Source organism: Nelumbo lutea, chromosome 3 (genome assembly GCF_056320005.1).
Source record: "Nelumbo lutea isolate HS-2025 chromosome 3, American lotus-T2T, whole genome shotgun sequence".
Classification (NCBI taxonomy): domain Eukaryota; kingdom Viridiplantae; phylum Streptophyta; class Magnoliopsida; order Proteales; family Nelumbonaceae; genus Nelumbo; species Nelumbo lutea.
The window spans coordinates 38,161,982-38,174,417 of NC_142686.1; the positions used below are offsets into that span (position 1 = coordinate 38,161,982).

General features: G+C 37.0%; 1 long non-coding RNA gene across 1 annotated transcript; it reads right to left on the bottom strand.

Moving 5' to 3' along the window:
- Positions 1-273: 273 nt before the first annotated feature.
- LOC148864321 (uncharacterized) lies at positions 274-3,413 on the bottom strand. The gene is made up of 4 exons (XR_016110485.1): positions 3,150-3,413; positions 2,616-3,014; positions 843-956; positions 274-738 (listed from the first exon to the last, which is right to left on the bottom strand). It is a non-coding gene; the product is annotated as an uncharacterized LOC148864321 (long non-coding RNA).
- Positions 3,414-12,436: the final 9,023 nt, after the last annotated feature.

A 12,436-nucleotide genomic window follows, 5' to 3' on the forward strand; every position in this document is an offset into this window, starting at 1 on the left:
GCTCTTAAAGTATCCCTAAGATTTAGGAAATTGACTAACTCTACCATTACCATTTACATATTGTCTGAAAGTATCTTTAAGTTTTATGACAATTGGCATTATTGTTAACTATTAACAGAAAAAACAAAATGTCATATTTGCCCTTAATTATTCTTCAAATTTTCAAAATAAAACTCAACTGCTTTGTTACTAGACTAGACAGAGATTCTGTCTACAACAAAGATTTAATTCAGGTTATAGACGTCTCTTTCATTCTCAATGACAAAACCCAGATAAAAAAATGGATTTTAACCGATTATTCTACAACACTTTTACTGTTTTGTCATTTACAATGGAAAAACAAATCTGGAATAAGAAAAGAAAAGAATTTAAAAAAAAAAATGGAGCTCCCTCGCCTAACTAATCAAGCCTCCAATTGAGTCCTCTCCCCTCTTGAAATTACATTAGCAGATGATGAAGTAAAAGACGAAAAAAAAGAATAAGAATGGGTCAGGACCAAGCAATGATAAATATTCTACCCCAACATCAGAAAAAAAAAATCACATCATTTCCAGACGCGACTAAGTTATTTTTCGGAAGCAGCCAGACACCATTCTACACTTTGATCGAAGTCGATAAATGAAGCGCACTCCGACTGTAGGAATGGGAAATTTCCGAGCGTCTCTATAGAAAAGGTTTTTCTTCCATGGAAGAGCAACGAGAGAGGTAGGATTGGAATGGTGGAAGTCATGTACTTAACTGGAAAAAAAGAGAGAGAACAAGATTAGTAGGTAACGAACAACAACTAGAGGAAAGGAGTGAAAAACTGGAGCTGCTCAAAGGTTGCTCCAGTGCGTACGTACATCTTTGATTGCTTGGCTAGCTGAAGCTTTGAAATTGAGTGGAGGCCTTACTACTGCAACAGCGGTTGCACGTTGCACAAGTCTGGAAGCCTTACTATGGCAAAGACTCTGAGACTGAGTAAAATCATAAAGGGTATTTTTAGAATTTTAAAAAATATATCAATCATGTGATGTTATGGGGTGTGATGAAAATTAATGGTAAGAAACGTTTTAGATAATTGTCAGAAAACTTAAGGATACTTTAAGACAATATATAAATAATAAGGTTAGAGTTAATCAATTTTCTAAATCATAGATATAGTTTAAGAAATTCATCCTTTATTTATCGGTGGCAACATATATGGACTGATGGACTTTAAAATAAGGTTCTAAAAGATACCTGTTTCAGAATTCGAATCTGAATCCAATGTGCTGTGTTTGATTGATTTATAATACGATGGAATATGATTCTACCCTTTTTTTATCAAAAGCCCAAAAATGATTCCATCCTCGGATTAGGCCCTTTGTTAATTCTGTGTATCCCCTAAGGGTTCCATTGTGGCTTTTTGCTTGAAATGAAATAAAGTTATCTAACTTCTCTTACCCAAAAAAAGAACCTACCTATTGGGTGTCAGGTTAGTTGATTCCCTTGCAAGTTAACGCAGCGCTAGCACTACTGTATTCCTTGCAGTACTTAATTAGGGCATGCCCAATGATTCCTCTGTCCTCGTCCTCTTACTTCTCTTTGCACTAAAAAAACCAAGGACTCTGAAAATGCATCCGAACTCTTCTTTCATGAGCTTGCATATTAAAAGCAAATCATGTTTGATAATTTATTATATATATCCTTAGAACTAGCAGGCTCATGCCATGTGTGGGGTTGTAATGGGGCCCAGTGGCCCAGCCCATGAGCCCAAAAGTGTTGAATATACAGATAACAGATTAGGACCTGTCCGGCCCAGACTCACCCGCAAGGCCGCCGCAGGTAAATGGTTTGCTGCCTATTTTGAGACTGTCTCGTTGACAACTCCCAACTAATTCGTTTTATTTTGAAACCAAATCAGCCCCCAACTTCCCCCCCCCCCCCCCCCACAAGACAGCACATCCCTGCCCTGTATTGAAAGCATTTCTCGATGATGATATCTCTCTGGGATGTTGTTGGGGCTGATTTGAACTCTATTATTTTATATCAGCAGTTCAGCTTCTCTCACCTTTCCTGTTCACGCACAACTAGTTTTTTTATTTGGGCGCCTTCACACGGTACGTTCTCTCTCTCTCTCTTAATTTTTAAAAGAATACCAATATCATCGGCTTTAGACTTTAAGCAAACGCTTTAAAATACCACTTCATGATATGTCACTCTCACACAACAATTAACAAAACATATTAATATATTTAAGCTCACCTTACCCACATCCACCTGCCCAGTTGCTCCATTCTCTCCCCCAATTTGGTTCATACAATTATCATGCCTCCACATGACCCCTACCACCACCAGATCATATTTCCATCTCCACCAAACGATTGTTGATTAATTTAGAAGAATTAGGATTTTATGTCTTTGTAATTTTCTACTATTCGTGTCCTTTGTGTTTGTGTGTGCTTTGTGTCTGACATATATGCTTCTTCTTTCTTTCTATTTCTGTCATATATGGAAATGGGGCTGAATAAATTCTTAACAAACTACAGAGAATCAATTAATCAAACTCAATAACCAAGTACTATTGTGATTCAATATCAATTTCTCATTAAAAGTAAAGGACAATCAAAACAGAAGATGGATAGAGAGTATGCCTGTGATGCAAATCAAGCCAAGTTGTCAGGTCATCTCTCAAGGTCGGTATTTGAGTCAGGCAGTCGAATTGAGCAGGATACATCAGAGGAACTACAGATATCAGAAACAAAGGCGGAGAATAAGACGACAATGGGTGTTGCAAAGAGGACGAGACCCAATGGCACCATCCACTCTTGGCTGTTGGATTCATGGTACTCTATCTTCCACCAGAACAACAGTATTCCCCCTATAACACTTACGAGAAGGAAGCATAAGCAAGCTATCGGTGTCTTTGTAGCCCTCTGTTGGGATCCGTTTCGAACCAAATCGCTCTTTTGCTTGGATGATCCCATGGCACTAAGAGCAAGATCCCGAAAAAGTTTCATCAGTCTAGCCAGCTATCCTGGTTCCTGAAAAATCTGAGAAGAAAAGAGAAAAAAACAAATTGAAAGAGAGGGTTGCTGCTGAATGCTTTTATGTAAGCTTGTAATTGTGACAATAATACAAAAAAAAAAAAAAACTAAAAAGAAAGGTAATTCTTCCTGGATACTCACCTAAGCAGACATTAATGAATCTACAAATACAAGAGTTGGGAGAGAACATATAAAGTTTCCCGATTTTGTTGGGAAAAAAAGATGAACTGAGCAGAAGACACAACACATAGGCCGGAGACGAAGAACATGGAATTGTTTCCACCTAAGAATACAATGAATTCCACTAACTAGCTTCCTTGGTTTTGGCTACAAAATATATATATATATATATATATTATATTGTTATTTACTATTTATATGACGATTGTGTCAAAGTTACAATAGAATGGAATCCTGAATAAAGTTTAAAATATGGGAGGACTTAACTTGTTATATATACTGTATTTGTGCTTTGCCTTTCGCCTGTAAGTCGTTTATGTAGCTTGAGCCAGTGCTTTACTAGGCTGACAATTACCCACGAATTTACCGTTAACGTTAAAGGGGTTCGACGTCGATTGGAAGGACAAAGAGGTTTAGAGATGATAATTGATGCAGTTTTGAATATGGAGGTCTTATTTATAGCAGCAGATCCGGAGTAGAACATGGTTTTTATAAAGAGGAAACTGTCGCTGAGTGTGACAGAGACCAAACCCAGAATGCCTGAAATGCAACTTGTAAAGGTGTGAGAGTCTGCCGGTGAAGGCTGAATTTGGTAATGAAAATATGGTGCTGAAGCTGAACTAATCAAGAGTAAGAGGGCAAGTTGACTCTCTTTCGCTAGTTACATTTGTATAAGGTTAACCATGGAAGTTTACCCCACGCTGAAGCTTCACCAGAAGGTCCTTCACTCGGTGGAAGAAAAAGAAAACCTTTTTATTTCAATTTCCAGTGGCTACTGTCTCTCTCTCATCATCATCATCACCGTCTTGATAATTGAAAAAGAGAACTCAGATAATCTCGAATATCCATTCCTTTTTGCAGGGTCATAAATATCTGAAAAAACATTATTCAGAAGATTTCATGTCAGAAACATGTCTTGAAAGTCGAAGTTGGATAACGGTCCGCGGTGCCATTGAACTGATTGAAGTAGTCTGTCAAACTATCAAGTATCAAACCGTCGTTTACCATGCCGGTCGACCTCGGACTGGTTACCCGGTCAATTTACCAGTTCGGGTCAACCTCAAACTGCTATTTTACAAAAGACTGTTGACTTGATGGACCACTGGTTGACTCATCTAACCCGTCTAGCGGGTTGCCGGTTTCTTCTATTATTATCCTGTATTTTTTGAACTTTCTGTATCAAAGAAAGACATCACAAATTTACCCATTTATCCAGACGATTGAACCACTCACTCGTTGACCTTGCGAGGAGAATGGTTCAAGTTTCGAGACGGATTTAAAACACACTTCTATGGAGCAATGCCTTGTAACTTGTAAGTAATTAATTAATTAATATTTGCTTGTTTGTGATGGAATCATCTCACACATACAGCCATACACAAAGGAATTGGATTGCATTTAAGGAGGAAATAATTTAAGGACCCGTTTGGTTCTTATGAATAGGAGTCTGAAATCGGTTCGGATTCAAATTGTTTGATTGGACGGATTCAGTATCCCATTTGCATTTCTGTTAGAATGGCATTTTCTCATTTGAAAGAATGGTCATACTCTCCCCTTTCCTTGGGAATGAGGATCCCTTTCAGCCAATTCTGATAAGGGGAATAGATCATTTCAATTCCGATTTTAACTGTAAATCAAACAGACCCTAATATAACTGTTTTGTTCGATTCTTTTCTCACAATTTCTTTTGTATGCAAGGAGGTGCTAGCTTTAGTTTGATTAGTCAAACTAGTTGGTTATGACTAATTAGAACTCTTTATAATTAAAGTTGACCAGCATTAGACTACTTCTAAATCTTATTAGGGATTAGGATCAATAAGAAAGGGTGTTGTCTATGCGGCATGTGATCCACAATATCTGAACTCCAAATTAATTATAAAGAGTTGTCAACAATTAATTAAAGTGTAACCTACACATATGTCGGGCCCAATAATTGGTCCATCAAACTTTATGTTTAATCTTGGGTCTCAACCACTCTGAGTTCAAGACTGTTTATTTGGGCTAAATTGATGTCCACCAAGTATTTAAAGCTTTAAATACGGATACAAGGCTAAAATTATACTTCGGTTTAATTTTGTATGCACTTGGATGGAGTGTAATTTTACGTTGATAATCGATGAAAACTTCATCAACTCTAAAGTTTTACATTACACTCTTCCACCGATCACTATTTTCAAAAAAACAACCGTCACTTTTTGGTACAGTGTAAAATGTCATCAGTGTATTTTTACACTAATGATGCTTTACACTGATTCCAAATGCATCCTTAGTTTCTCGGCCAATGTAAAGAGAGAATTTAATTCCTTCAATGTGAGCACTCAAACAGTTTCGAATTCTTAAACTTGGGATAAGGAGCCATGTTCTTTGAAACTTGAGCAATTTAGGACCACCAATTAATCCATCCAATGTTTTAAAATCAACCCGAAATCAAAACTACTTTGGCCACCGATTTCTGGGTCAGTAATTCAATCATCTACTTCGAATATACAGCTTGTTCCAATTAAAATATATATATATATATATATATATATATATATATATATATATATATATATATATTAATTAAAAAAAAAAGAACAACTAAAAAAATGTTTTTTGAATTGAATGAATTGATAATTGGACTGCCTGAGCCTATAAATCACTAAGTTAGTAGCTCTTGGCCAATGAATAGGATTAAGGGTGAAACAGAACTAGTTGCCTTAACAATTTCCAGGCCAAATGACCTAACTGTCCGCATCAACAACATTTTGAAAACATTGAATCCATCATTGATAGTTAGAAGAAGATGAGCGTTTTCCAAACAAAGATAAATTAAGATGGACCACTTCAGTATGGCTATACGTTGAATGTTATTAATTGAAGGTTCACCATACATCTATCCGGTCTCTGGCTCACCTCTAAAAAGCGGTTGAGTTCTAGCTTACCTTGGATGGTATGCTAGAATGCCTCGCTTACAACCGTTTTATAAAAACACATGCAGTACTAATCACACAAGGTCCGGGTATGGATGCCCTAAATTTGTCCGGGAACGGTTTGAAATTAACTGATCAAACAAAACAATTTCTTGGCTCCTTATAGCATGACCTCTATATAAAACAAATCGACCTCAAGCACCCTTACATTCTTTAATATATCCATCTTTTATCTGATCATGGCTTTGGAGATTCTTCTGACATAATTATAGCAGTAAGGTTTCCATCAAGGTGGATTTGGAATTAGAATGGTCCATTCCCATAATTTGTTTGATTTAGATAGAAATGGGAATAAAAATTAAAGTCAGAAGGAATGGAATTTCATTTCTAAGAGAGGGGCAGTGAATGACTATTCTCTCAAATAAAGATATGTCATTCCAATAGGAATGGGAATGAGATTCCGATTCTGTCTAACCAAACAATTGGAACTGGAATAGCCCATTCCAACTCCAATTACTCTGATTCCAAACCCCTATTCCTACAAATCAAACGGACTTTCAATTATTTTCTCGGAATTAAAAACTTGCCACGGCCCACGCGCGACACCATATTAAACCAGGCTTGCACGAGCTATGTCTGTCAGGTTCATTTGGTTTTAGGTAACAGGCGTGGCAGGTTGAAACCTAGCTAGCTACTGCATGCCTACTAGATATACAAGATTAATATATGGTCTGGCCCAAGGTTTTATGGGGACCTTTTAGTTGAGTATGGATTCAGTCGTTTTTTACTGTGATTACAGTTTTTGCAGCCATGCATAGGAAATATCTTTTTTTTTATAAAAAAAAATATTTTTAATATATAGTTGCAAGTGACTGTGAACAGGTGTCGAGATATATAACAGTATTTTTACACAACAGGATAATCCATCCTTAGACCAAATCCTCCAACTCTGGTGAAGGGGCTAAGAAGCCTTACCAGTCAACCATTTGTCACCTTGTTCAATGTAGCAGTAATTAGTTGATGAGAGTATGTCTTCATTTACCAGAGCTGGAGAAGGTTGGGTCCTAGATTCACTAGACCCTTAGGTTCTGTTTGGTTTGTGGGAAGATTTGAGTGGGATGAGATGAGATGGGATGGAAATTGTAAAAATTGGACTTTTCAGTGTTTGGTTATATATATGGGAAAATAATAGGAAAAATACGTCACGACATTGTTCTTCACCAGAAGAAGAAGAAGAAGAAGAAGAAGAAAAAGAAGGTGAGGCAAGAAGACGGGAAGAATAGGAAGAAGAAGAAGGTGAGAGAGAAGAGAGAAGAGGAAGATGGAGGGAGAGACAGAGAACAAGGAAGGTAGCAGGGTAGTAGATCGTCGCTGCCTAGTTCTCTTGCCACCGTTGCTTCCTCTGTTGCCGCCTCTTCAGATTGCCGCTAACTGGTTCTCTTGCCACCGCCACCTCCTCTGTTCGAATGGGGAAGGCAATGAATAGTGGTTCTTTGCTAGTATCTAGTGAAGAAAACAGTGAAGAATAGACCTGGTTGCACTGATCGTCTTCATCACTGGAAGGCAATGAATAGTGATTTCTTGAATTTTTTGATCGGGGTCGCACTATTTTGGTGCGACCTCGATTCCATGCAGTTGGGATCTCGCATCCCACATTTTTCTCATCCCATCCCTTTATTTCCCTCAAAACAAATAAGAGAAAAGAGAATATTTTTAGAATATTCTCTTTTTCTTATCCCCATCCCACAAATCAAACGGACCCTTAGGTTCACGGGACATGTGAACCCTCCAATAGGAGGTGTGTATATTAATCAGAGAAAGTATGCCTTAGATATCGTTACAGATGTTGGATTATTGGGTTCCAAGCCTACTGCAAGTCCTCTACCTAAAGGCCATAAATTCTCTTCTCAAGCAGGAGATCTTTTACTTGATCCTGACAAATATCGCAGATTGGTGGGAAGATTATTGTATTTGAATCTTACTCGACCGGATTTGACTTATGCAGTTCAACAATTATCTTGGTCACTCTCTTATCTCATGGAAAACAAAAAAACAAACCACAGTGTCTTGTTTTTCAGCAGAGGCTAAATACTGTAGCATAGCTTCCACAGTCTATGAGTTGCAATGGATAACTTATATTCTAAAAGATTCGCAAATTTCATTGCACATTCCCATTCCTTTGTGGTGTGACAATCAAGCCGCCCTTCATATCACTGTCAACCTCGTTTTCTATGAGACAACCAAACATTTGGAGATTGACTGCCACTTGGTTCGCAATCAATTCAAACAAGGATTTGCTCGTCCTCAGCACATCTCTACTAAACAGCAAGTGGCAGACATACTTACCAAAGCTTTAGCTCCTCCTCAATTTCATTTGATGCTGTCCAAATTGGACATGATGGATTTCCATCACAGTCCAAATTGAGGGGGGGGGGGGGGGGGATGTACAATAACTGTATATTCTTCCTACATATTCAGTGCCGTTCACAGCTCATCATTTAGTTAGTTATTAACTTTATATTATTCTTTTATTTTATAGGGTGAGGTGACAAGTTTGTTAGAGTTTGCTATTTTCTACTTACAGAGCTTTTCCTTCTCTTCATTCTATCTTTGCTCACTTGAAGATCGGAAATATCATAGAAAACTAGGTTTCTTAATCAGAAAAACTGTGGATCGGACTGGAAAAGAGGGAACATTCGGATTTAAAGATGAGGAATTTGCAATTACAACTATCAAGAAATCTGAGAAGATATCAGGGTTAGATGATAGATCTGCAACTGAATCCATCAAGAACACCCGGGCGATATCTGCGTTACTGAATGAAGTGAAGAAATTGGGATTTACATCTTATAGACCTGGTGGTGGATAGAGGGGATTGAAAGGATTACAAATTTTATATGAAAAACCTGCAGACATGATAATCCCAATTCCAGGTAATAACAGTAATAGTTTCTGGTTCCGAATTTAGAATGAGTCAGATGTGTACACCAGCGGTGGCCTGCTCACTGGTTAGGGCTAGGGCTCGAATGAGAGGGTTTTATTTATTTTTTTCACAAAAATGGGAGGGAAGTACGAATGAAATTCTAAATTTTAAAACGAGATTTTTTCCTTTTTATTTTTTTTTGTCTTTTGTCCAATTCAACCGGACGAATAGAAGTTAACTACAAATGCCCATTATGTTGAGATTAGTTTAAAGGGTAAATTAGAAAGACCCTTGTATTATGGGGTCTATGACAAAGACACCCCTGTACTTTGTTTTGCAACAAAGACCCCTTATACTGACTGTGAGGCAAAGATCTCTTTTGTTAGCTTTCCGTTGAAGCTGTTACAATATTTTTAATCCCATTACTACTCTTGTAACGTTCAATTGGAAGAAAAACACTGTTCATGATAAAAAAACAGTAGTGGTAATACCTTCTACCTGAGATTCCTTCACTGAGCAGGCGGATTCAAAGAGAGATTTTTCACTAAGAAATATGTTACTGCGAAGCATGAAAAATAAATGGAGAGCAAGGCAATCATGAAAGCAGAGGAGAAGAGAAGCGATATCATATTTGAGACAATGAAAGTGTAGTAATAGTTGTGTTTGATGAAAATGGAGATGCCTGTGTCGGTTCTAGTTGCACCAGGTAATTGCAAAATTGATGAAAGCATAACTGAAGCGACAAGTGTGGCCACCACCATACATGAATCTATGGTTCGTTTCATCCATTCCTCTCCTTCTTTGAACAAGCTACCGTGTGTTTCAGTGAATAACATCTTAGGAGTTTTACCGTCCTTGTTACATTCTTGTTGGTGGAGAGGTGTGAGAATGGCTTGCACTTCCTGTGTGATGATGATATCAAACAACTATATATTAGAAATATACAGGCAGCAGAGGTATGAAGCAATTGCAAGAAGAAAACTCACCATAAACCACATGAGCTCACTCTGCAATTGAAGAGCTGCACCATTGTTTTGAATAAGTCGATGAACAAGTGGTAATTCTGCTACAAGATGTAATGTGCTGTTTCCGGTCTTCTTATCAACGTAACTACTTATTATATTCTTAGGCATATCAAAATTGTGGATTAGTTGGAATATCTTATATTGACGCTAGATAATTGCAGCATGAAACAGGGCCATGCCATCCTTGTTTCTCAGTCGACCTATTCCAGGATTATATCTAAGAATCTCAACAATAAAATCAAAATTCCCCCTCTCGACGGCCACGAACCAAGATCTAGTTCAAGTTCTGAATGTTAGGAATAGCGGTGACCTTCTGTATGACCCTACTATCGTGTTGGCAAGAGCTAAAAAAAACATCTAATTTCGCCTGCTTAGTGAAAATCTCGAGAATCTCAACTCAACACTCACTGGATCCATCTCAAAAATGTTAAAGCCGCCGCCAAAATCAAACGGCCGTGAACTTTACAATTTTCACTCACTACTCGTAACTCTTGTTATAATTACTGAAGCTTAGAAACTGTAATAGACGCAGAAGGTCTTTGGGTAAGAAGAATCCCGTGTTTTTGTCTGAGATTAAAAAATATTGCAATGGATTTCAACGAAAAGCTAAACAGAAGGGGGTCTTTGTCTCATGGTCATTGTACGGGGGGGTATTTGTAATTTACCTTAGTTTAAAAGAGTCAACGTGCACGCGGTCCATGCGCCCCATGTACCTAAGGGTAGGGGTGTCCATGTAAAACCGAACCAAACTGAGAAAACTGAATGGAAAAATATGGTTAACCGAATCGATCAGTTTAGTATTTTTGAAAAACCAAAGGACCGGTTCAATTTTTGGTTTGCCTACAAAAAACTGGTATTAACTGAACCGACTGATATATATTATATATTTTTTTTAATATATGTCACATATTTTTTATATATTATATATAAATATATATTTTTATAATATATTATATATCATTTATTATTTATAATATAATATTATATATATTTATAAAATATATATTATAAATATAAAAACAAAAAAATCGAAGAACCGATCAAAAACTAAAACCGACGGACTAATTAACCGTGGTACCAATCAATTTCAGTTTGAAGAAGTGAAAAAACCGATAATACTGATTCGATTTACAAAAGTTGTCCATGATTTAATTAATCTAAACGTGAACACCCCTACCTAAGGATCTACTGAATCCGGACTCCAAAGGTTGGTTCATGCCACCACGCTCCAATAATTTACTTTTTCAATTAATAATTTTAAATGAAAGTAACCGCAGACCGCAGTATCCACTAGTATGATAGATTATACCTTTACCAAAAATTGGTATGATACTTTGCTGATGTACACAATGGATGTGTTATGTCTAGAATTCACATGAAAGTTAACTTGCTATAATATCTATGGTATGAAGAAGACCTGTTCATGGGCCAGGCCCGGGTCGGGCTTTACTTGTCACTAATGAAAATATACTAGGTCCGAGCTCGAGTCCGGCCTGACCAACAGGCCTATAACTTGGGCCTGAGCCCGGCCCTGGTAAAAAGCCCAAAACCTGAGCCTGAGCCCGAAGCCCGACCTAATTGAAAAAAAAAAACAATTTTCCTATTCAAATTAGAATTAAAAATTCAGATAGTATTTTTTTTCTATTTAAATGAACAATGGGCCTACAAGATGGTATTTTTCCCTTTCTTTTATACTTTAAAACATAATTTTATATTTTTAAATCAAAAAATTTATTTAAATGGACATAATCACATAACTATTTTTAAGTTTAATATTAGGTCGGGCCGGGCTGGGCTCAGGCCGGGCTATTTTAACAAAACCCGAGCCCGACTCGAATTTATTGCGGGTCGAGCTTTTTGGCCTAAATTTAAACCCACGGGTCTATAAGCATGTTCAAGCCCGTTCAGGGGTCGGGCCGGGCCGAGTCGGCCCGTCGGGCCACCCGGCCCATGAACAGGTCTAGTATGAAGTATGAGATAATTCATCGGTACACTTTAGACTTTTGAGCACCAAAGGCTAAATAGGTTTCTATTACCCCTATGTTGTAGAATTCAGAATAATGTTGGTTTATTTTTTCATTTTGTTTTTAAGTTTTATTTTATTTCATTTATACTGCAAATACATAAAAACAAAGTAATGTTAGAAATAAAATAGTTTGTCTCACTTTACAAACTATCCTTTTTGGTTAATTCTGTCATGATCTTAAAGATTCCAATCTAGTGAATTTTGCATAAGATATCAAGTCAATATCCATTAAATCATTTAGTGTGATTATCTAATTAATCTTTCAACTTAAATAAGTAGGGTTATGTCTAATTATGTCAATTCAAGGGACCTTTAATTATTATCTATATTAGCGGGAAAATATGAAAGATATAATAATTTTA